General features: G+C 36.0%; 1 pseudogene; it reads right to left on the bottom strand.

The window, feature by feature from the left end:
* Positions 1-10,806: 10,806 nt before the first annotated feature.
* Positions 10,807-24,736, bottom strand: LOC106821884 (olfactory receptor 4C12-like; annotated as a pseudogene).
* Between the last annotated feature and the right edge of the window lie 827 nt (positions 24,737-25,563).

Here is a 25,563-nt window from a genome sequence, read left to right on the forward strand (position 1 = left end):
TTCTCATCAAGATGGCGCTGTGAGCAGACATTGAACTTGCCTCTTCCCACGAACACAACCAGGTTACAACAATTTTGGGAAGAATCACCCTGGATTGAAAACTGAAAACTGGATAAAAAGAAACCCCACAACAAGGGACAGTCCTGACAAAAGCAGAAGAGGCAGTAACTCTGGCCGGAGAGGAAAAAAGCCACCTTTGGGAGCAGCAGAGCTTCTCAGCTGGTCAGGCGGGAGCCAACCTAAGGTACGCAGCCCTCCCTGGAGGAGTGAGGTCCAGAGTGGGGGCAATACTGCTATAACCATCCTTCGGACTCAGCCCAACTGGGATGGGGGTCTTACTATCTGGCTTTGCTGGCTATTAACTGCAGCGAGGACACCCCAGAAAAGCTATCCGCCTAAAGCCGAAAAGATCCAGGTCTTAAAGGGCCCACGCACAAACTCACTCATTGCAGCAACCTAAAATCACCAGAGAGAAGGCTGACTGTCCTTTGGTGAAACAAGACTCACCTGGTGGGCCCTGGGGGCATCTTGGTGAGAGGAGGATCCTCTCCTGAGACTGAGACATTGGTTGGGGCCGTTGTTCTGAGCTGGTCCAGAGGTGCTGATATGCACACTGGTTGGGGCCATTGAGGTGCGTCCCTTGGGCTGTTAGCCCAGGGGTCTGCCACACCCACTAGAGCACAGATTTAATCCAGTTCAGCCAGGGCAGGCAACCCGCCCTAGGGATTGTCCCCACCTAACAGCAAGCCCTGAGGTTACTTTTCAGCCTGCATTGACTGAGTGTCTTGATCCTCTACAGGCAGGCAAGGGTGTCTGCCTCTGTGGGGCAGGGCTTGTGTGAGGACCAGGTGAACTGTGGGGGGCATTGGGGCAGAGGTGGGGGCCTCTGCAGTGTGGCAGAGGGGTACGATCCAGGGGGTTGAGAAGTGTGCACAGACCAGGACTGTGTTGACAGTGTATGTGGTCCAGAGAAGGGTGAGGCTTATCAGCAGCAGAAGACTTGTGCTTCACAAATAGCCATAAAAAGGATCAGCCCCACCGTCCAAAGCCTGAAACAACTGAGTGCCTCCATGCCAAGGGCTAGCCCCACTCAGCTGTGCTCCTAAGAGAACTGACATCAGCCTTGTTGTCCTCAGGCCTATCACAACTCTATGCCCCTGAGCCTAGCTACCAGCTACACTGGGTACCAACCCAATTAAGAGGACACTTGCAATAAGAGTGTGCTAATTGACTTTGTAGCCAACAATGCTGAGGCCCCTCCAAACCGGATTTACAAGCAGCTGGCCAGGGAAGGAAAGATCAGACTCCCTGGAGACTGTCAGTGGGAGGAACCCTGCCACAGCAGAAGAACACAAATAGCCCACAAAGGGGTCACTCCTGGTTCTTATGGTCTGGTGACGAGAGGGAAGCACACTGTTGGGCCTCATAAGGCATCTCATACACAAGGCCACTTCTCCAAGATCAGGAGACATAGCCGACTCACCTAGTACAAAGAAAATAGCACAGAAAAAGAGGCATAATGAGGAGGCAAAGGAATACTTTCCAACAAGGGAACACTACAAAACACCAGACAAAGAACTAAGTGAAACAGAAACTAGCAACCTCCTTGACAAGGAATTCAAACAAAATATAATGAGGATGCTCACAGATATGCAGAGAAGAATGGATGAACACAGTGAGCACATCAGCAAAGAATTGGAAGATATAAAAAAGAACCAATCAGAAATGAAGAATACAATACTTGAAATGAGAAATTCACTAGAGGGACTCAGTAGCAGAGTAGAGGAAGCAGAAGAACGGATCAGTGAGCTAGACAAAAGATTAGAGGAAATCACCCAAGCAGAACAGAAAAGAGAAAAAAGAATTAGACAGAATGAGAACAGTGTAAGGGAACTCTGGGACAATATCAAGCATGCTAACATTCGGATATTAGGGGCCCCAGAAGGAGAAGAGAGAGACAAAGGGGCAGAAAATATATTTGTCAAAATAATAGAGGAAAATTTTCCTCACCTGAGGAAGGAAACAGACATCCAAGTTCAGGAAGCACAGAGAGCTCCAAACAAGAGAAGCCCAAAGAAGCCCACACCAAGACATATTATAATCAAAATGTCTAAAATTAAAGACAAAGAGAGAATCCTAAAAGCAGCAAGAGAAAGGCCACAAGTGACATATAAAGGGAAGCCCATCAGGCTGTCTGCAGACTTCTCAGCCGAGACCCTACAGGCAAGAAGAGAATGGCATGACATATTTGAAGTGCTAAAAGGAAAAAACCTACAACCATGAATACTCTATCCATCAAGGCTATCATTCAGAATGGAAGGAGACATAAAGAGCTTCCCAGACAAGCAAAAATTAAAGGAGTTTATCACTAAGAAACCAGTTCTACAAGAAATGCTGAAGGGACTTATTTAAGTGGGAAAGTAATGACCACAAATAGAGATAAAAGAAAAAAAATTATCAAAAAACCCAAAACAACAACAAGAAAAAACAAGCAAGAAAATCACTTGTAAGGTAAAAGTATAGTAAAGGCAGCAGATCAACTACCTGTGAAGGTAATATGAAGGTTAAAAGATAAATGTACTAGAATTACCTATTTCAATGATAAGAGGGTAATGGATAGACACACACTAAACAAAAGACTATATATGATGTGAAAAACATATAATGTGGGAGGAGGGGAGTGAAAAAGTAGAGCTTTTAGAAAGAGGTCAAGCTAAAGAGGCTATCTACTCAATATAGACTGTTATACACATAGTATATTAAATAGGATCCTCCTGGTAACCACACACCAGAAACCTATAATAAGCAGGAAAAAAGTAAGACAAAAGAAATCAAACATATTACTAAAGATAGCCATCAAACCACAAGTGAAGAGAGCAAGAGAAAAAGAAAGGAACTGAGAAGAACTACTAAAACACCCAAAAAAAAGAAAAAGTGACAAAATGGCAATAAATACATATTTATCAATAGCTACTTTGAATGTCAATGGATTAAATGCTCCAACCAAATGCCACAGGGTGGCCAACTGGATTAAAAAAACAAGATCGTTGTATATGCTGCATACAAGAGACACACTTCAGACCTACAGACACTCACAAACTGAAAGTGAAAGGATGGAAAAAGACATTCCACGTAAATGGCAAAGAAAAGAAAGCGGGGGTAGCAATACTTATATCAGACAAAATAGACTTTAAATCAAAAACTGTAATAAGAGACAAAGACGGGCACTACATAATGATAAAGAGAACAATCCAACAAGAAAATATAACACTTGTAAATATCTACACACCCAACATAGGAGCAACTAAATATATAAAGCAATTATTAACAGACATAAGAGGAGAAATAGACAGTAACACAATAATAGTAGGGGACTTTAACACTCCACTTACACCCTTGGATAGATCATCCAAACAGAAGATCAATAAGGAAACACTCACCTTAAAGGACACGTAAGACCAGATGGACTTAGTAGATATGTACAGAACATTCCATCCAAAAACCACAGATTACACATTCTTTTCAAATGCCCATGGAACATTCTCCAGGATTGATCACATATTAGGCCACAAAACAAGTCTCAATAAATTTAAGATCGAGATAATACCATGCATCTTTTCTGACCACAAAGGTATGAAACTGGAAATCAACTACAGAAAGAAAACCAGAAAATCCACAAAAACGTGGAGATTGAACAAAATGCTACTGAACAATGATTGGGTCAATGAAGAAATCAAAGAAGAAATTAAAAAATTCCTGGAGACAAATGAAAATGAAAACACGACATGCCAAAATCTGTGGGATACAGCAACAGCGTTTCTATGAGGGAACTTTATAGCAATTCAGGTGTACCTCAACAAAGAAGAAAAATCCCAAATAGACAATATAAAAGTGCACCTAAAGGTACTGGAAAAAGAACAACACACAAAGCCCAAAATCAGCAGAGGGAAGGAAATAATAAAAATCAGAGCAGAAATAAACGAAATAGAGACTAAAAAATCAATAGAAAAAATTAATGAAACCAAGAGCTGGTTCTTCGAAAAGATAAACAAAACTGACAAACCTTTAGCTAGACTCACCAAGAAAACAAGAGAGAAGGCTCAAATAAATAAAATCAGAAACGAAAGAGGAGAGATTACAATGGACACCTCAGAAATACAAAAGATAATAAGAGAATACTATGAAAAGCTATACGCCAAAAAATTGGATAATCTAGAAGAAATGGATAAATTCTTAGAAACATACAACCTTCCAAAACTGGACCAAGAAGATGTAGAAAATTTGAATAGACTGATCACCAGTAAGGAGATCAAAACAGCAATTAAAAACCTCCCAAAAAATAAAAGTCCAGGACAAGATGGCTTCCCTGGTGAATTCTACCAAAAATTCAAAGAAGAATTAATACGTATCCTTGTCAAACTCTTCCAAAAAGTTGAAGAGGAGGGGAGGCTTCCTAATTCCTTCTTGAAGCAAACATTATCCTGATACCAAAACCAGACAAGGACAACACAAAAAAAGAAAATTACAGGCCAATATCACTGATGAACATCGATGCAAAAATCCTCAACAAAATACTAGCAAATCGAATACAACAATACATTAAAAAGATCATACATCACGATCAACTGGGTTTCATTCGGGGATGCAGGGATGGTTCAACATCCACAAATCTATCAACGTGATACACCACATTAACAAAATGAAGAATAAAAATCACATGATCATCTCAATAGATGCAGAGAAAGCATTTAAGATACAGCATCCATTTATGATAAAAACTCTAAATAAATTGGGTATAGAAGGAAAATACCTCAACATAATAAAGGCCATATATGACAAACCCACAGCAAATATCATTCTCAATGGAGAAAAACTAAAAGCTATCCCTCTAAGAACAGGAACCAGACAAGGATGCCCACTGTCACCACTCTTATTTAACATAGTATTGGAAGTCCTAGCCAGAGCAATCAGACAAGAAAAAGAAATAAAAGGGATCCACAGTGGAAAAGAAGAAGTGAAACTGTCACTCTTTGCAGATGACATGATTTTATATCTAGAAAACCCTGAAGAGTCTGCTAAAAAACTTTTAGAAATAATAAAGGAATACAGTCAAGTTGCGGGATACAAAATCAATGTAGAAAAATTGGTTGCATTTCTATACACTAACAACGAAGTAGCAGAAAGAGAAATTAAGAATACAATCCCATTTACAATTGCAACAAAAATAATAAAACACCTAGGAATAAACTTAACGAAAGAGTTGAAAGATCTGTACACCGAAAACTACAAAACATTGTTGAAAGAAATCGAAGAAGACACAAAGCAATGGAAAGATATTCCGTGCTCTTGGATTGGAAGAATTAACATCGTTAAAATGTCCTTACTTCCTAAAGCAATCTATAGATTCAACGCAATCCCTATCAAAGTTCCAACAACATTTTTTACAGAAATAGAACAAAGAATCCTAAAATTTATATGGAACAACAAAAGACCCTGAATAGCCAAAGGATTCCTGAGATAAAAGAAGGAAGCTGGAGGTATCACACTCCCCGATTTCAAATTATACTACAAAGCCATAGTAACCAAAACTGCATGGTACTGGCACAAAAACAGACACACAGATCAATGGAACAAAATTGAGAGCCCAGAAGTAAACCCACACGTTTATGGACAGCCAATATTCGACAAGAGAGCCAAGAGCATACGATGGAGAAAGGAGAGTCTCTTCAATAAATGGTGCTGGGAAAACTGGACAGCCACATGCAAAAGAATGAAAGTAGACCATTCCCTTACACCATGCACAAAAATCAACTCAAAATGGATTAAAGACGTGAATGGAAGACCCGAAACCATGAGACTTCTGGAAGAAAACATAGGCAGTACGCTCTATGACACTGGTCTGAGCAGCATATTTTCAAGTCCCATGTCAGATCAGGCAAGGGAAACAAAAGATAAAATGAACAAATGGGACTACATCAAACTAAAAAGTTTCTGCACAGCAAAGGAAACCATCAACAAAATGAAAAGACAACCTAACAATTGGAGAAGGTATTTGCAAACCACATATCAGATAAGGGGTTAATATCCAAAATATACAAAGAACTCATACAGCTCAACAACAAAAAAACCAACAATCCAATTAGAAAATGGGCAAAAGATCTGAACAGAGATTTCTCCAAAGAAGATATACAGATGGCCAACAGGCATATGAAAAGATGCTCAACATCGTTAGCTATCAGGGAAATGCAAATCAAAACTACAATGAGGTATCACCTCACTCCGGTCAGAATGGCTATAATTAACAAGATAGGAAACAACAAATGTTGGAGAGGGTGTGGAGAGAAGAGAACCCTTATTCACTGCTGGTGGCAGTGCAAAGTGTTGCAGCCACTATGGAAAGCAGTTTGGAGTATCCTCAGAAAATTAAGGATAGATCTACCATATGATCCAGCTATTCCACTGCTGGGGATTTATCCAATGAACTTGAAAACACAAAGGCATAAAGATACTTGCACCCCTGTGTTCACTGCGGCATTATACACCATAGCCAAGACTTGGAAGCAACCTAGGTGCCCATCAAGGGACGAATGGCTAAAGAAGATGTGGTATTTATACACGATGGACTACTACTCAGCCATAAGAAATGACGAAATCCGGCCATTTGTGACAACATGGACAGACCTTGAGGGTATTATGCTGAGTGAAATAAGTCAAAGGGAGAAAGTCAAATATCATATGATCTCACTCATAAGTAGAAGATAAAAACGACAAAAAAAAAAACACACATAGCATTGGAGATTGGACTGGTGGTTACCATTGGGGAAGGGGGCAGGGGGGAGGGCAAAAGGGGTGATTAGGGTCACATGTGAGGGGATGCACTATAATTAGCGTTCGGGTGGTGACCATGATGCAATGTATCCAGAATTTGGAATATGATGTACATCTGAAAAAAATAAAAATTAAAAAAAAAAAAAGGAAGAAGAAGACCTGTAAGGAGGTGTGCACTGAGTGAGGACAGCAATCCAGCCATATGATGGTTTAGAGGAAAAGCATTTGTGGAATAAAGAAGAACCAGCTTAAAGGCCCGTGGGCAAAAATGAGGCCATTGCAGCTGGAGCTAGTGAACAAGGGAGAGAATGACACAGGATAAGGTAAAAGAAATTCATGTTTGAATGGGGGCAATTATGCAGAGCCTGATAAGCCAAGAAAAGGCCAGTAATCTAATTGAGTGTAAATTTGGTGAAACTGATAGCTTTCCTTGTACCAATCAGTTTAGCTCATTTCCTCTAAGCAAATGCTTTTACATAGTGGAAAATATGTGTAGAAATTAAAGCAAAAGAAGCCATGAACAGGCAATATGTTGACCAGCGCTGTTGACTAGACCAAAGAGAGCACCTGTCAGGAAGCACAAGCAAGTTCTGGGGAAAGATACATATGTGGTATTTTGCTTCGTCCTGATTTTAATTAGAGCTGAAATAATTATAAGGTTAAGGTTGCTGAGTGATCTTTGAGTCAGAAAAGAGAGCAGTTAAAGATACTCATCCAGGTCAGATGAAAATCCCCTTCTCACACACAGAACCTCCTCTCTAGAGGTTTTACTCATAAACTTCATCTCCTTTCTGGCACCCTGGGACGTGGATGAATGCTATAAATTCTTGCTCTTGGCTCTTCCTTGAACACACTATTTAAAGTCGCCCCTTGCCTTTTGAGTCACTCTTTCACATCACTTTCATTTTTTTAAGCACTTTTCACTCTCATTGTAGACTTTTTTTATATGTTTACTTATTTATTGCCTAATCTCCCTCCACTAGAAAGTGTTATGTTATATGCAATATGTGTTATTATGATGATGTATACCACAGTGTTGAAGAGTGCAAGTCCTAAAGCCAAACTGCGTGGCTTCAAATCCCACCTGAGGCATTTTTTAGATCTGTGACTTATGATAAATTAGTTAAGTTTTCCAGCTTTAGTTAATTCCTCTGGAAAGCAGGAAGAATACCTATTTCCCAGGCTTTTATGGGGATAAAACAATAGCTTGCCTTTGTAGTATCAGCCAAATTTTAGTAAATAACAATAGTTTTAGTACACTTACTAATTACTGTACTACAGATTTCTTATTTGTATTAGAAAATGTATTAAATTTGTGGGTCTTCCTTAACTTGATTTTAACTTTTGAGACATTCACACTTTTAAGGTGAATTGTTTAGAGAGTGAATCTGATCTATCTTACATTAATTTGGGGGGCTTTACTCTCAGAATTCTGAAAGTTTCTCATAACCTCCTAACATAATATCTACATAGAATGAATAAAAAGTATAAATCATAGAGTTTTTTAAAAGTCAGAAATGAGGTATTGATGAAGAAGTGAGGGAAGCAAAAAGATAGTGACATTTATTAAGTGCACATTGAGTGACAGGCACTGCCCTGGATACTTTGCATACAGTGTCTCAGCTAATGCTTAAAATAACCCTATGAGGCCAGCCCCCTGGCTGAGTGGTTCAAGTTCCACGTGCTCTGCTTTGGCAGCCCGGGATTAACGGGTTCGGATCCCTGGTATGGACCTACTCTGCTCATCAGCCATGCTGTGGAGGCATCCCACATACAACATATAGGAAGATTGGCACAGATGTTAGCTCAGGGCAAATCTTCCTCAAGCAAAAAAAGAGGAAGGTTGGTAATGGATGTTAGTTCAAGGAGAAACTTCTTCACAAAAAGAAATAAATAAAATAACACTATGAAATATGTATTACCATTTCATTGTATATATGAGCTAAGATTAAAATAAGATCCTGAGAGCTTGTGAAATACATGCAGGGTTATATAACCTAACTAGATAGAATTCAGTACTAGTTCTGTTGACTCCATAACCCAAATCCTTCCACTTCCCCAAAACCCTGCTGCTAACAGGACTTCCACAGGCTGAATAATAACCCTAAAAGTCAATAATGTCCTTGCTGAAATTCAAGGGAAAAGTTTTCTGACATAGTACTAGTCAACCAAGAAGGTCTCTTTTTCACCTAAGGAGACAGAGACCAAGGCAAGATCCATAGGGGTCCTGATCCACACAGAATCTGCCTCTAGCTAGTTTAAGAAGATATAAGCTAAAATCTACCCTGACTGAAAGTTGAGTCCACACTAATCAATATTTTTTTTTTCTTTTTAAACACATTTTTATAATGTTTACTATGAGCTGGGGACTTTCATAAGAACTTAACATATATAAACCCAATTAATTGGCCCAAAACTTTATGAGATAGATATTATTGTTACCTCTTTTACAGATAAATAAAATATGGGGTAGAAAGGTTAAATGCCCTCCCCAGGTCACATTTAAACCCAGGAATCTGGCTCCCAAGCCTGCTCTTACCACTGCTCCACACTACTTCCTCTAAACAAAAATCTCACTTGATTCTGTTCATATTCTGGTCGCCTTTTGTGTTGACCTCAGGTTCATAATAAGATCATGTTATGGCCCTTCAATCAGGGCTTTTCAGGAAAAAATCGTACCCATAAATGGATCAGCCCCAAGGCCTAGGAGGCATGAGACTAATGGAAATCATAAAACCAGGAAAGAGTGCACAGTAATGTCCAAGGCTGTTGGGAAGTACTCCAGCCCCCAACAAATTCTACAAGACCAGTCAGATTAGAGTATTATTCTTCACAGCAAATACAAAGAAATGATGTATTATTCCTTCTAATGCTCAAAAAAATTAATGAGTTGGTCTATATGGTTACAGAGACTCCAGTAATAAAGGTCCATAATAGCTAACAGCTATTGAGCACATATTGGTAATAAAAGATTTACAAGGATTATTTATTTAATTCTTATAAGGTATCGATCATTCCCCTTTAACTCACACCTAAAGAGGTTATGGTTTTCCAGAGTTTACATTATATGCAGCAAAACTAAGTTTTGATTTCAGAACTATTTTACTCCTAGACTATTCTCTTAACCACTGTAGTATACTAAACCCTACCAACCATTCCGCCAAAATGTGCATATAAAAATGATACATAAAATCTCCTTCACATAGCAAAATCATGAAAAATCTTCTCAAAATGAATAACCAGTTTAAGATTACGGTAACAATGAATTTTAGTCCAAATAATTCAGCAAGAAGATATGGTAGATCTTCCCTTTGGAAGCACAGAGACAAAAAGAGAGAATCAGACCAGATGTAGCAGAAGATTAAAAAGTATAGAAAGATAAGACAGAAAATAAATACCAAAAATCTTTCTATTTTTCACAGAACACAATATTATTGTTTGGCGATTGCAAAGGTAGTAAGGTTACATTGAAGGATTTATGAAGAATTGAAAGTTTCATGAATTCTCATATCATGTGCTATGAAAGATATTTCCCAGGAAATGCCTCAATAAGGTCCTGCATTACTAGGCTAAGGATGCAAACATAATCTATAGCACAAGGTGTATGCACAGATCACTGCTTAGAAATAACTGGATAATTTACTTAAAATGCAGATATGTCAGTCTGCAACAGTCCCATTGAATTAGAATCTCTAGAGCTGTATAGTGGAAATGTGCGTTTTAACAAGAATTCCAACCGATTCTGAAAGTACATCTAATTTTAACAATCAATGGGCAATAAATAAATCTAAATGGGATATTTTAAATGATCGGTAATTTCCTGCCTGGGCCTTTCTTCAGTGGGCTTATATGCCAACATCAACATACTTTTAAATGTAGTGTTCACTTGCCCCCAAACCATAGAAATTATATTATTTTCTCCTTGCCGTTTGAAAAATAAAGTCATTTTATGCTATTGCAAGCATTTCTCCATTGAAGTCACCTTTTGATCCAGAGCTGCTTTATAACATTTTTCACCTCTGCGTTTCTGAGTGTGTAGATTAAAGGGTTTAACGTAGGAGTTATCATGGTATAAAACACAGCCACAGCTTTATTGCTCGAGAAGGTGGTTACTGGGTGCAGATACACAAATATGAAGGGCAGAAATAACAAAATGACTATGGTGATGTGAGAGACACAGGTGTAGAGGGCTTTGTGTCTCCCCTCCAAGCTACAGGTCCTTAGAGAGTGCAAGATGACCACATAGGAGACTATCAAAAGAGTAATTTAACAGGCAGATGAATCCACGATTGGCAGCAACAAAGAGATCAAGGGTATGACTGTCCATGAAGATAAGTTTCAACAAAGGGTTCAATGCACACATGAAGTGATCTATGACATTGGGGCCACAGAAGGGCATCCAAACTGTGAAGAGGATCTGAATGGTTGCCTGGACAAAGGCTCCAGTCCAGGTCACTCTCACAAGAAGCCTATACATCTGTCCACTCGTGATGGCCCTATATTGCAGGGGATTGCCGATGGCCATATAGAGGTCATAGGCCGTAACTGTGAGAAGGATAATCTCAGCAGCACCAAAAAGATGCAGAGCAAAGACTTGTCATACACCTCTTAAAAGAAATGATTTTTCTCACAGAAAGAGTGTGAGCTAGCGTTTTAGGGGTCATGGAGGAAGAACAGCAGCCATCCATAAGAGATGAGTAAGACAGGAAGAAGCACATGGGGGATCCCAGGCCTTACTGGTGCTGATAGTGATCATAATAAGCAAGTTGCTTGCCAGGGTGACCAAATAGACAATTAAGAACACAAGAAATGAAAATTTCTGAAGTTCCATATTTTGAGTTAGGCCCAGGAGGATGAATTCTGTCATGTTATTCATTTTTTCCATCAGCTCAGTTGAAGAGACAAATGACTTTCCTGAAAAGAAATTTGCACTCATCCTTAATAATAACATCTTCACTTAATGCATAAATATCCATAGAGTGCCTCATTTTTTCTAGTTTTACAGAAGGCAAAAACAAGCACAAAACCACGTCAACATTTTTCATATTCAAACATGTGACAATAAAGTTGGTATTAATTTTCTTCTTCATAATTTCTTGATTTGTTTTCAATTTTCTACAATAAAATGTGTGACTTTTAATATCAGAAAAGAAAAATACTATGCATCCAGTTTTAAGAGCCAGTCCATCTTGTGGCCATATAAGTGGCACATTCACAAATACCCAAAGATGTATGTATTTTACCCCAACACGGCTGGAAATGCTTACCAGTGAAAATCCATTTTGTTCTACTAATTTAAGTCATTTAAATAGACTCAAAGATATATAAATATTCTTTCATGAGCTATACCTTTTCATACTTTGCCTGTCTGGAAGCTTCTCCACTTCCTCAAACTGAAAAAGTGTGCTGTGACCTCCTCCCAATGTCAGAGACTGCCGTAAATGTCCATTACAGCACTCGCCACATTGTCTCACACTCACCACTCTTATTCAACAGTGTGGGTCCTTGAATGCAAAAATTTGTGTTACCACAATTGTAATCTTATTCATTTTTGTATCCCCAATGCTTGCCAAAAAAATAAATGCTTGTAAAGATTTAATGAGAGAGGGAGGAGAAAAATCGAGGCAAAAGAGAAAGAAAGTGGGAAAGAAAGGAGAAAGGGAAAATTAGAAATGCATTAAAGAGTAAAGCAAGAGAAATGGATTTAAAATCCAAAGACTTCGTTTGGAGTCCACGATCTACCCCTGATTAACTATACAACATTATTTTATCTCTTGATGTTTCAGTTTTTTTGTCTATTAAAGGAAGAATAAACATGCCTTTATTTACAATTGTTGAGAAGATTAAATCATTTTAAACTTATTATTGTTCTTGTTCTATGATTTTACTGTTCTCTTGGGAGAATCACTAAAGAAAACCTTCAAAATTGTCACTAAACATCTCCAAAAAAGTAAAGATTCTGAAAATGTAAGCTAACTAAGTGAGGAGAAACAGGAGAAAGAGGGAAACAATGAGAAATATCAAAAAGAAAAAGCAAGCTATTAAAAGAATCCTTAACACAAAGATTCAATTATTGCTTAGTTCGCCTGCTTGTTTTGTGGGGTCTATTGTCTACTCATTTCATTAACTCAGTTGCTAAAGCCATATTCCAATACATAAAAAACTTAATCTTTCCAGATTTGACTCTTATGACTGACTGTGGAGTTTTCCAGGAAACTGGAAACTTTAAACCCAGTTCACTATCCAAATAAATGATTTGTATTAGAATATCGTGCTTTAGTCTTATGATCTATTCATTTTTGCATCCTCAGTGTTGGCCACTGTAAGGTATTATAAAGCATTTGGTGAGAGAGCAAGAACAGGGATGTGGAGAGAGAAAGGAGAAGAGAGAAATGGAAGGAAAGAAAGGAGAAGAGAAAGGAAGAGGAGTAGAAAAAGTGAAGTAAAGAAATGAAAAGAGAAAAAAAGGGGAGAGGTAAAAGGAGACAATGGACGTATTACAGAGTCATCTAAGAAAGACATTTTTAAATTTTTTTATTGAGGTTATGATAGTTTACAACATTGAAATTTCAACTGTACATATTATTTTTCAGTCACCATATAGGTGCTCCCCTTCACCCTTTGCTCCCACCTCCCATCCACCTTCCCCCTGGTAACAGTAAATAGTTCTCTTGTCCGTGCGTTTATTTGTCTTCCAAATATGAGTAAAATCATACAGTGTAAGTCTTTCTCTGTCTAGCTTATTTCACTTAACATAATACCCTTGAGGTCCATCCACGTCGTCGCAAATGGGATAATTTTGTCTTGTTTATGGCTGAGTATTATTCTGTTGTATGTATGTGTGTGTGTGTGTGTGTATATATATATATATATATATATCTCATATCTTCTTTATCCAATCATCAGTCGATGGATGCTTGAGTTGCTTCCATGTCTTGGCTATTGTGAATAATGCTGCTATGAACATAGGGGTGCACAAGTCTCTTCGAACTGTTGATTTCAAGTTCTTTGGATAGATACCCAGTAGAGGGGTAGCTGGGTCATATGGTATTTCTATTTTTAGTTTTTTGAGAAATCTCCCTACTGTTTTCCATAGTGGCTGCACCAGTTTGCATTCCCACCAGCAGTGTATGAGAGTTCTCTTTTCTCCACATCCTCCCCAACATTTGTTATTTTTTGTCTTGCTTATTATTGCCATTCTAACAGGTGTAAGGTGATATCTGAGTGTAGTTTTGATTTGCATTTCCCTGATGATTAGTGATATTGAGCATCAATGTGCCTATTGGCCATCTGTATATCTTCTTGGGAGAAATGTCTGTTCGTATCCTCTGCCCATTGTTTGATCAGGTTGTTTGATTTTTGTTCTTGAGTTGTGTGAGTTCTTTATATATTACGGAGATTAACCCCTTGTTGGATATATGATTCGCAAATATTTTCTCCCAATTGGTGGGTTGTCTTTTTGTTTTGATCCTGGTTTCTCTTGCCTTGTAGAAGCTCTTTAGACTGGTGAAGTCCTACTTGTTTCTTTTTCTTTTGTTTCCCTTGTCCAAGTAGACATGGTATTTGAAAAAATCCTTTTAAGACCAATGTCAAAGAGTGTACTTCCAATATTTTCTTCTAGAAATTTTATGGTTTCATGTCTTACCTTAAAGTCTTTGATCCATTTTGAGTTTATTTTTATATATGGCATAAGATAGTGGTCTACTTTCGTTCTTTAACATGTGGCTGTCCAGTTTTCCCAACACCATTTGTTGAAGAGACTCCCCTTTCTCCATTGTATGTTCTTACCTCCTTTGTTGAAGATTAGTTGTCTGTAGATGTGTGGTTTTATTTCTGGGCTTTCAATTCTGTTCCATTGATCCGTATGTCTGTTTTTGTACCAGTATCATGCTGTTTTGATTACTATAGCTTTCTGTTAGATCATTTTAGAGTATAGAAATGCAACTGATTTTTGTAAGTTGATTTTGTACCTTGCAACTTTGCTATAATTGTTGATTATTTCTAGTAGCTTTCCCATGGATTTTTCAGGTTTGTCTATATATAAAATCTTGTCATCTGCAAACAGTGAGAGTTTCACTTCTTCATTGCATATTTGGATTCCTTTTATTTCTTTTTCTTGCCTAATCACTCTGGCCAAAACATCCAGTACTACATTGAAGAAGAGTGGAGAGAATGGGCACCCTTGTCTTGTTCCTGTTCTCAGAGGGATGGCTTTCAGTTTTTCCTCATTGAGTATGATTTTGGCTGTGGGTTTGTCATATATGGCCTTTATTATGTTGAGGTACTTTCCTTCTATGCTCATTTTATTGGGAGTGGTTTTCTTTTTATCATAAATGGATGTTGGATCTTGTCATATGCTTTTTCTGCATCTATTGAGATGATCATGTGGTTTTCCTTCCTCATTTTGTTAATGTGGCGTATGACATTGATTGATTTGTGGATGTTGAAGCATCCCTGTGTCCCTGGTATAACTCTCACTTGATCGTGGTGTATGATCTTTTTAAACATATTTCTGTATTCAGTTTGCCAATATTTTGTTGGGGATTTTTGCATCTATGTTCATCAGCAACATTGGCCTGTAATTTTCCTTCTTTGTGTTGTCCCTGTCTGGCTTTGACATCAGGGCGATGTGGGCTTCATAGAATGTGTTAGGAAGGGTTCCTTCTTCCTCAATTTTTGGAATAATTTGAGAACGATACGTAAGAAAGACATTTTGTAAGTAGTTGTGCTGTGATATTTCCAACAATTGCTGCCCTTGAAATCCAAACTTTTTACCAAATTCACTTGTTGATTATGGCCTGTAGGATCAAGAGCAGAGACAAATACTGACAAATAAATAAATCATAGGTTGTTCTTACATAAAAACTGGTTGGGAAAAAAGGTTATTTTTGCCCAACTCAGTATTGAGGATCACAAACTACTGACTTCTTATCAGTTGGTCCTTTGCAGACTCTAAAATACTTAAATCAAACTCTATTAGGGTTTTCTTCAATGCAAGGTGTTTACAACCAGAGTCATGATCATCTTAATTTATTATTTAAAAAAAAAGGAAGATCAGCAACAGTTGTTAGCCTAGGCGCCAATCTTTAAAAAAATGATAAAATAAAATCTAAAGCTAGTTTTTAAATCTAAATTTAGTTTTTAAACTTTTTTTGTAGAACTTGATCTGAGAGCCTTGATACAGGCCCTAAGAACATGGTAGCCATTTTTAAAGCTAGAAAAGCAAACTCAATTACCAAAACATCAACAGTTGATTAAAGTCACTTTGACAAGGAATCTCTTGAAGTCAATGCCTTCAAGCCTTTTTTTTAGAGCATCTATGCTCAGTGCAGAGGCACATATTTTGGTCCTTGGGACCCACCCTGTCTTCTCCCTTCATTTCACTAGAATCCCATGTCTAGCCAGAGGAGGTCAGGGAGAGACATTGCCTTTGTGGTTATCTCTGCCAAGAAATTCTTGCAGTCCTGTCTTCTTAACTCCTTCAATTCTTACAATATAAAGACATGAGTTTTATTCAAATGGGTGACTCCTCTGTGCTATTTCCTCAAGGGAAGAGTAATTAATTTTAGAATGCTTTGCCAAAATGGCAACCAAATGCTGCTCTGTTCTTCCTACAGTCCTCTGACCAGACAATGAAATTTTGACAAGGGTTAGAATTCATCCAGTAAGCTGGAAAAATCACCAGGATACAGTCATAACTTGGATTCTTCAGTTTTTTAAAATAAATGTTCGTTGAACACTTAAAGTGTACCAGACAGCACTGTTTAATAATAACAATGACATTGACTAACTATTGAGCGCTATATGACAGGCACTGTATTATACACATTACATGAGGTACTCTTTGTGATGGACACAATTATTATTCTTATTTTACAAATGGGAACTGAGGCACTATGACTTTAGGTAACTTACCCAGGATCAGAAATGAGTAGTGGCATAACTGAAATTTAAATACAAAACTGCGTCCACAGCCTAGGTAGTTTCTCTGCTCTGATCATGCAAGAACTCAACTATTTAAAAAAAAAAAAAAAAAAGGAGTGATGAGCACTATAAAAAAGACAGTGCTCTATGTATGTGCAATGGGGACATGGCTTAAATAGGGGAGGAGGTGGAATGCTCAGGGAAGGTATCCTTAAGGAAGTGATGTTGCAGTTGAAGCCAAAAAATACTATCCAAGATCTAGATTAGATAAGTAAGAAAGAACTTGGGAAAGTTAACAATTGAGGAATTGAGCTGGACTATATCACTGGTGAATGTGAACAATGAATGAGGTACCTGTGTGGGCCCACCAACTGCATTTGTGGTTCCATCCTGATAGGAACTAATTCCAATCAATTATATTTTCCAAACGTATCTCCAAGCGCACTATATGCTTTCATTGGCACTGTCAATTAGCTGGAAATTACTTGAACAAAAGAGTTAAAATGCATTGAGCAACAGAAAAACCCCAGTTATAACTGACTCACTGAAATACGAGCAACGACAGCTTAGTTAAAACACATAAACGCTGGATAAGCACAGAGCCAGTCTGTAATCTAAGGTATGCTGTAAATATGTTTCCTTACCTTGAAAGGAGTTACTTAACCTTTCTCAGCCTCAGTTTTTCTCATATTCAAAATGAGACAAATAATTCTTGTGATTGTTTTGAGGAGTAAATAGACCCACAGTAAAAAATAAATAAATGACAGCCATGTTTTTACCAATTTAAAAAAACAATTTAAAAACAAAAAACAGGATCTCAGCTTGAGATGGAATTTCCGCTAAAACTTTGAGAATCTGTTTTCAAGTGACTAAAGAAATCTACCTTCTCAGACATTCTTCGTGAATTGTTTCCCATTACAGAACAGCTAATTTTGGTCAATGTCTCTCCCTGAAGCTGTTTGTTCTCCAAGCCTGCAGTGCTGAAGTCCACAGCTCCTGTGCCCTAGGGTACATTCTTTGGATTCAGGCAATGCTTCTGGCGGTGATTTACAGTCGATTTCGGTTGATAGGTTTCTGGGTAGTTCCACATTTTCAGTATTACTGACAGGCTGCAAAAGACTATGGTACACAACTTCAGATGTACATGTACCAAGTATTGCTTAAGCATATATATAGGAGTTGAACTTATGAATTGAGTTTCTGTGAATGTTCAAGATCGCTAGATAATGCCAAAATCTTTGCCAAAGTAGTTGTATCAATATATACACCTGGGGCAGCAATGTGAAAGACATCCCATTGGTTCATATCCTCTACATCACATGGTAGTCTCAAACTTCTTAACTTTTGCAAATTAAGTGGATATAGAATGTTATCTCATTGTGGGTTAGATTGGCATTTCCATAATTACTAATGAGTTGATTATTATCTCACGTTTATTCCCTATATCTTTCTTTTTGCTGAAATGCCTGCTCACGTCCCATTTTTTTATTTGTCTTTTTTATTTTCCATTTGCAGAGTTTGTTATGTATTCTAAACAATAGTCCTTAGTGATTTAAATAGCTTTCAAATAGTTCCTAGTTTAAAGTTTGCCTCTTCACTTATTTTAAGGTTCTTCTTAAGAACAACAGTTCATAATTTAAATACTGATATTTATATACCTTTTCTTTATGGAAAAACCTTTTATGTTTCTTTCAATAAAAAAAAATCACATACTTCAGGGTCATAAAAAATATTCAGAAAAATAGCATCATTTGTTGAAAAGACTTTCTCTTCCCCAATAATTGCTTTGGCAACTTTTTGTGAAAATCAATTAGCCATTTATTGCTGGCCTATTTCTGGACTCTTTATCTTGTTCCACGTGTTTAGCATATGTTGATACCACACTGTCTTGGTTACTGGTATCTTTATATTAAGTCTTGAAATCAGTAGTGTAAATTTTCATGTAGAATTCTTGCACATTATCTATTAGATTTATTCACATTTTCATTTTTATCTAATGTGAACAGTTTTTCAATTTAATTTTCCAATGTTTTTATTCTTGATGCAGACATAAATAAAGAATTTATTTTTATATACTGACATTTTATACAGCAATATGGCTATATTCACTTATTAGTTTTAGTAATGATTCTTCTGTGTACAAAACTATAAATTTTGCAAATACACAGTTTAGTTATTCCTTTCCAAACTCTCTCATTTCTTTCTTCTTTATTGTGCTGACTAGGACACTAGTCTTTGTAAAAATACTTTAGAAAAGTCACAAGACCAACAAAAAACTACACCTCAAAAAGCTTTTCTTAAAAGTTAAAACAGTGTAACTGTGTCCACTCTAAACACTTCTATTCAACATTTTACTATAGGTTCTTACCATGGAAATTAGGTTTGAGAAAACAAAAGAAAAGGTATACAAACTGGACAGGAAGAAGTAAATCTATCTGTATTTGCAAATGAATAACCTTATACATAGAAAACCCTAGAGAATACACACACACACACACACACACACAAACTATTAGATCTAATGAAGAAGTTTAGCAAAATTTCAGGATACAAGATCAACATACAAAAACCAGTTGTATTTCTATACACTAGCAATGGACAATCTGAAAATGAAATTAAGGAAACAATTCCATTACCAGAGCATCAGAAAGAATAAAATACTGAAGATCAAATTTAAACTATATGATGAAAGACTTTTACACTGAAAAATATGAAACATTTTTTAAATAAATTAAAGATCTAAATAAATAGAAATACACTCTGTGTTCACAGACTGGAAGATTTAATATAATTAAGATGATTTCCCAAAGTGATCTACAAATTCATCGCAACCACTATCAAGATCCCAATGTCAGGGGCTGGCCCTGTGGCCAAGTGGTTAAGTTGGCACACTCTACTTTGACAGCCTAGGATTTCTCCACTTCGGATCCTGAACATGGACATGGCACCGCTCATCAGGCTATGCTGAGGCGGTGTCCCACATAGTACAACCAGAGGCACTCACAAATAGAATACACACAACTATGTACTGGGGACCTTTGGGGAGAAGAAGAAGAAAAAAAGAAAAAGATTGGCAACAGTTGTTAGCTCAGGTGCCAATCTTTAAAACAAAAAAGTCCCCAAGCCATCTTTTACAGAAATAGAAAAGATTTCATAGGGCATTGCAAAGAACCCCAAGAAGCAAACAATATCATACTTTCCAATCTCTGACCTTATTAAAAGCTATAGGAATTAAAACAGCATAGTAAAAGCATAAGAAGTCACATATAGATAAAAAGAATAGAATTGGGAGTCCAGAAGGAAACCCATGCATATATCGTCAATTGAATTTTTAGAAAGCAATCAAGACCATTCATTAGAGAAAGAATAATCTCTTCAACAAATGGTGCCAGGACAACTGGATGTCCAAATACAAAAGAATTAATTAAGACTCCTAAATCACACTATGTACAAAAATTAGCTCAAAATGGATTCAACATCAAAGTGTAAGCTAAAACTATAAAACTCTTCGAAGAAAACATAGGAACAAATTTTTATGGCCTTATATTAGCAATGGTTTATTAAATGTGGCAACAAAAGTGCAAGCAACTAAAGAAAAGTAGATAAATAGGATTTTATCAAAATTAAAACATCATATTTCTCAAAGGACACTATCAAGAAAGTGAAAGTCAACTCACAGAATGAGAGAAAATATTTGCAAATCATATCTCTGATAAGCATCTTGTATCAAGAATATGTAAATAACATATCACTCAACAAAAAAAAAGGAAAACCCAACTTGTAAATGTGCAAAGGACTCAAATAGGCATTTCTGCAAATAAGATAAACAAATGGCTAATGAGCATATAAAAATACACTTGATATTGTTAGTCATTAAGGAAATGCAAAGAAAAATCACAATGAGATACACTCCACATCTTTTAAATGGCTATAATTTTTTAAAAAAGGAAATTAACAAGTGTTGGAAAAGATGGAATAATTGGAAATCTCATATTATTGTTGATAGAAATGTAAAATTGTCCATAGCTGTGAGAAAATAGTTGATGGTTCCTCAAAAAGTTAAATACAGAATTATCATGTGACCCAGCAATTCCACTCCCAAGTATATACCTAATATAATTAAAAATTGGTGTTCAAACAGACTTGTACAAAGTTCTCACAGCAGCAATATTCACAATAGACAAAAGGTAAAAATATTTCAAATCTCTGTCAACTGATTAACAGATAACCAAACATGGTATATCCATAGGATAGAATATTATTCAGCTACAGAGAGGAATGAAATACTTTTAAATGCTAAAACATAGACGGACCTTGAAAACATTATGCTAAGTGAAAGAAGACAGACACAAAAGGCAAAACATTGTATAATTCTATGTATATGAAATATCTAAAATGAGCAAATCCTCAGAAACAGAAAGCAGATTAGTGGTTAACCAGAGTCTAGGGAAAGGAAGAAATGGAAAGTGACTGCTTAATTTGTATAGAGAGATGAAAATGTTAAACAGTTATATACCTGTAATGATGGCACAACATTGTGAATGTACTAAAAGACAATGAACTGTACACTTTTAAATTGTTAAATGATAAGTTTTATCTCAATTAAAAAAAGAAATCACAAGACAACTAAAAAATATTTTGAATAAATTAAATTGAAAGCACAACATATCAGGGTTAATTTGGACCATAAAATGTATATATTAGAAAAGGAATAATATTTAAAATTAATTATCAAAGATTTTGAGCTACAGATGTAGAAAAAACAGACAAAATAAAGAAGAAAGAATGGAGAAGAAAGGAAATAATAAGGATAAGAACAAAAACTCAATGATGTAGAAAACAAAAAAATAGTAGAAAAAAATCAGTGAATAAAAAGCTGGCTCTTTAAAAAGCTTAAATAAAATTGACAAAGACTTAGCTAGAATAATGAGGAGGCATATAGAGGAGGGAGTGATGGAGAAAAAGGATGAAAGAGATAGAAGACACAAATCATTCATATCAAGAATGAAAGATAATACAACATTACAGATTCTATGGACATTAACTTGATAGTAGGAAATATTGTGATAAATTAAAGCTAATAAACTTGACAACTTAAAAACCAATTATTTGTAAAAGTATTACAAAGTCTAACTGACAAAGAAATAGAAAACCTGAATAGATTCATATCAGCCAAAGACATTGAATTTGTAATTAAAATCCTTCTCAAAAATAATCACAGGCCCAATGGCTTCACTTTTGAATCCCATAATAATATTTAAAAAATAAATAATACCTATGCAAACTCTTTCAGAACACAAAGGAGAAAACCCTATGCATTTTATTATATGAAGCCTGCATTGTCTAAATACCAAATGACATTAAAAGAAAGAAATTGACAAATATCCCTATGAGTATATGCAAAAGACATTTAACAAAATATCAGTAAATCAAATCATCAATGATTTTTAAAAATAATAATACATCATAATCATGTAGAGTTTGCCAATGAATAAGAGGTTGATTTAACATTCAAATATCATTCAATGTAAGTCACTAAAGTAACAGAATGAAGGAGAATAACCACATGATTATTTGAAGAGATGCATAAAAATTGATAAATTTCAGCCCAGATTTATTTTTTTTTTAAATGTTAGCAAATGGAGACTAGAAAACAACTTACTCAACCTAATAAAGAGCATCTATATAAAATCCATAATTTCCATCATATTAATGATGAATACACTCCCTCTAAGAATAGGAACAAGAAAAGCATATCCACTCACCATTACTATTATATATTTTACTCTGGTGCTAATCATTGCAATAAGAAAAGAAAAAGAAAAGACACAGATTGGAAAGGAAGAAGCAAAATTGTAAATATGTATCTTTGTGTAGATGGAATAATTATGTATGGAGAAATGTTAAATACACTTAAAAAACTAATTGGCCTAATCAGTGAATTCAGCAGAGATGCAGGTCACAACGTCAATATAAAAAATCTATTGTATTTCTACAATAGCAACAATTAGAAATTGAAGTTAGAAACAAAATACTATGTCCAATGACTTTTTTTAAAGTGAAATATTAGGGTTACATTTTTAAAATATATTCAACATCTGTGCATGAAAACTAGAAAACACCACTGATAAAATTAAATGCATAAATAGAGAGATATACGACGTTAGATGGAACAGAAAACCCAACATGCTTAACGTACCAATTCTAAATTTTGAATACAATTCCAATCAAAATCCCAAGAAGATTGCTGGAGAAATTGGTAAATTTACTTTGAAATTTATACAGAAATGTAGAAATTTGAAAGAGCCTAGAATAGCAAAGCACTCTGACAAAAAGAACACAGTTGGTGAACTTTACCTAATTTCAAGGCTTACCCTTAAACTCCTGTAATCAATATTGAGTGGCATAAGGAAAAACATATAACTATGTTCAGAAACAATAGAATGTCCAGAAATAAACTTAATTATGCTCATTCTTTTACAACAACGTCAAGGTAATTCAATGGTTAAAGAATAGACTTTTAAACAAATTATGCTGTCAATTGGATATCTATAGGGAAAAAAAATAAATAGTAGCAACTACCTCACACCATACACAAAAACTAAGTCTAAATGAGTCAGAGACCCACGTAGTAAAGCTTAATCTAAAATAATAATAATAATGATAATAAAATCTATTAAAAATAGACCAATATTTATTTCATATGATGTGATAAGTATGTAATGCAAGAATTAATGAAAAATTGGACTTTACTGTAATCTTAAATGTTCTACTCATCAGATGTCATCATTTTTAAGACTGAAAAGACGATCCATGGAGCAGGAGAAAATTTAAATAAATATATTAAATATATAAATTTTTTAAAACCCTATTTTTAAAAAGTATAAAAGACATGAACAGAAATACCACAAAAGAAGATATACAAATAGTCAATAAGAACATGAGAAACAGAATGCCCAACATCATTAGCATTAGGGAAGAAAAATTAAAACCACAACAACTTACCATGACATACCTCTTGGAATGACTCAAGGAAAAACAACTAGTAGTAATTACAAGTGACAAAGATGTGGAACTGGAACTTTTTTATTGTCTTTTATATATCTTCCCACACTTTTAATGCTGTCTAATATTCCATACTGACCAGCCCATAAGTGCCAGAAATAATTGTAATCAGGAGCCTTCTAAGGTTTTTGGCTATTCCATAGCCCTGCAAGAAAAGCGAAAACACCTTTCCATAAAAATTCATATGGAACAACAAAAGAAATTGGAATGCCCAGAGCCATCTTGAGCAAGAAGAATAGAATTGGAGACATCACAATTTCTGATTTTTAAGTATATTACAAAGCTACTATAATAAAAACAGTGAGTACTGACAAAAATACAGACTTATAGACCAATGGAATAGAATACAGACTCCAGAAATTAAATCATGCATATACAGTCAACTAAACTTCAACAAGGCTACCAAGAACATACAATGGGGAAAGGATAGTCTCTTCAAGAAATGGTTTGGGAACTCTGGATATCCACATTCATAAGAACAACATTGGACCCTTATCTTGCACCATATACAAAAATCAACTCAAAATAGATTAAAGAATTAAGCATAAGACCTGAAACCATAAAACTCGAAGAAAGCATAGGGAAAAATCTTCTTGACATTGGTCTGGGCAATGATTTTTTAGATATGACACCAAAAGCAAAGACAAACAAGTGGGATTGCATCAAACTAAAAAATTTCTGCTCAGCAAAGGAAACAATCAAGAGTGAAAAGGAAACCAATGAATGTGAGAAAATATTTGCAAACCATATATGTGATAAGGAGTTAATATCTAAAATATACAATGAACATATAAATTCAATAGCAAAACCACAAACATCCTGATTCAAAAATGGGCAAAGGAGGGCCAGGGCCTGTGGCTAGTTCCATGCACTCCACTTTGATGGCCCAGGTCCGGGGCCGTGGACCTGCTCCATTCATCAGCCATGCCGTGGCAGTGTCCCACGTGTAAAGTGGAGGAAGCCTGGCATAGATGTTAGCTCAGGGCTAATCTTCCTCAAGAAAAAAAAAAAGAGGAGGATTGGCAACACGTTAGCTCAGGGCAAATCTTCCTCAGCCAAAAGAAAAAGAAAAATGTGAAAAAGACCTGAATTGGCATTTCTCAAAAGAAGACATACTGATGGCCAACAGGAATATTAGAAAGTGTTTAGCATCACTAATCATTAGGGGAATGCAAATCAAAACCACAATGAGGTATCAACTCACATTCGTAAGAACAGTAATTGTCAAAAAGACAAAAGGTAATGAGTGTTGAGGATGCAGAAAAAAGGGAACCCTTGTGCAAGCTTGGTGGAATGTAAATTGGCACAGCCGTTATGGAAAATAGTATGGAGGTTCCTCAAAAAATTAAAAATAGAACTACTTTTGATCCATCAATCTCACTTCTGGGCATATAGCCAAAGGAATTGAAATCAATATCTCAGAGATATCTGCACTCGTGTTTATTGCAGCATTATTCCTGATAGCCAAGATATGGGAACAACCTATGTCTGTTGATGGCTGAGGTATATATGTACAATGGAATATCACATAATCATTAAAAAAGAAGGAAATTTGCCATTTGTGACAAATTAACCTGGAGGACATCATGCTAAGTGAAATAAGCCAGACAAGGAAAAATACTGTATGTTCTTACTTATTTGTGGAATCTAAAATATTCAAACTTACAAAAGCAGAGAGTAGAATGCTGATTGCCAAAGGCAGGGGGTGGAGAAATAGGGAGATGTTGACCAGGGGACCAAAGTTTC

Source organism: Equus asinus, chromosome 17 (assembly GCF_041296235.1).
Source record: "Equus asinus isolate D_3611 breed Donkey chromosome 17, EquAss-T2T_v2, whole genome shotgun sequence".
Lineage (NCBI taxonomy): Eukaryota > Metazoa > Chordata > Mammalia > Perissodactyla > Equidae > Equus > Equus asinus.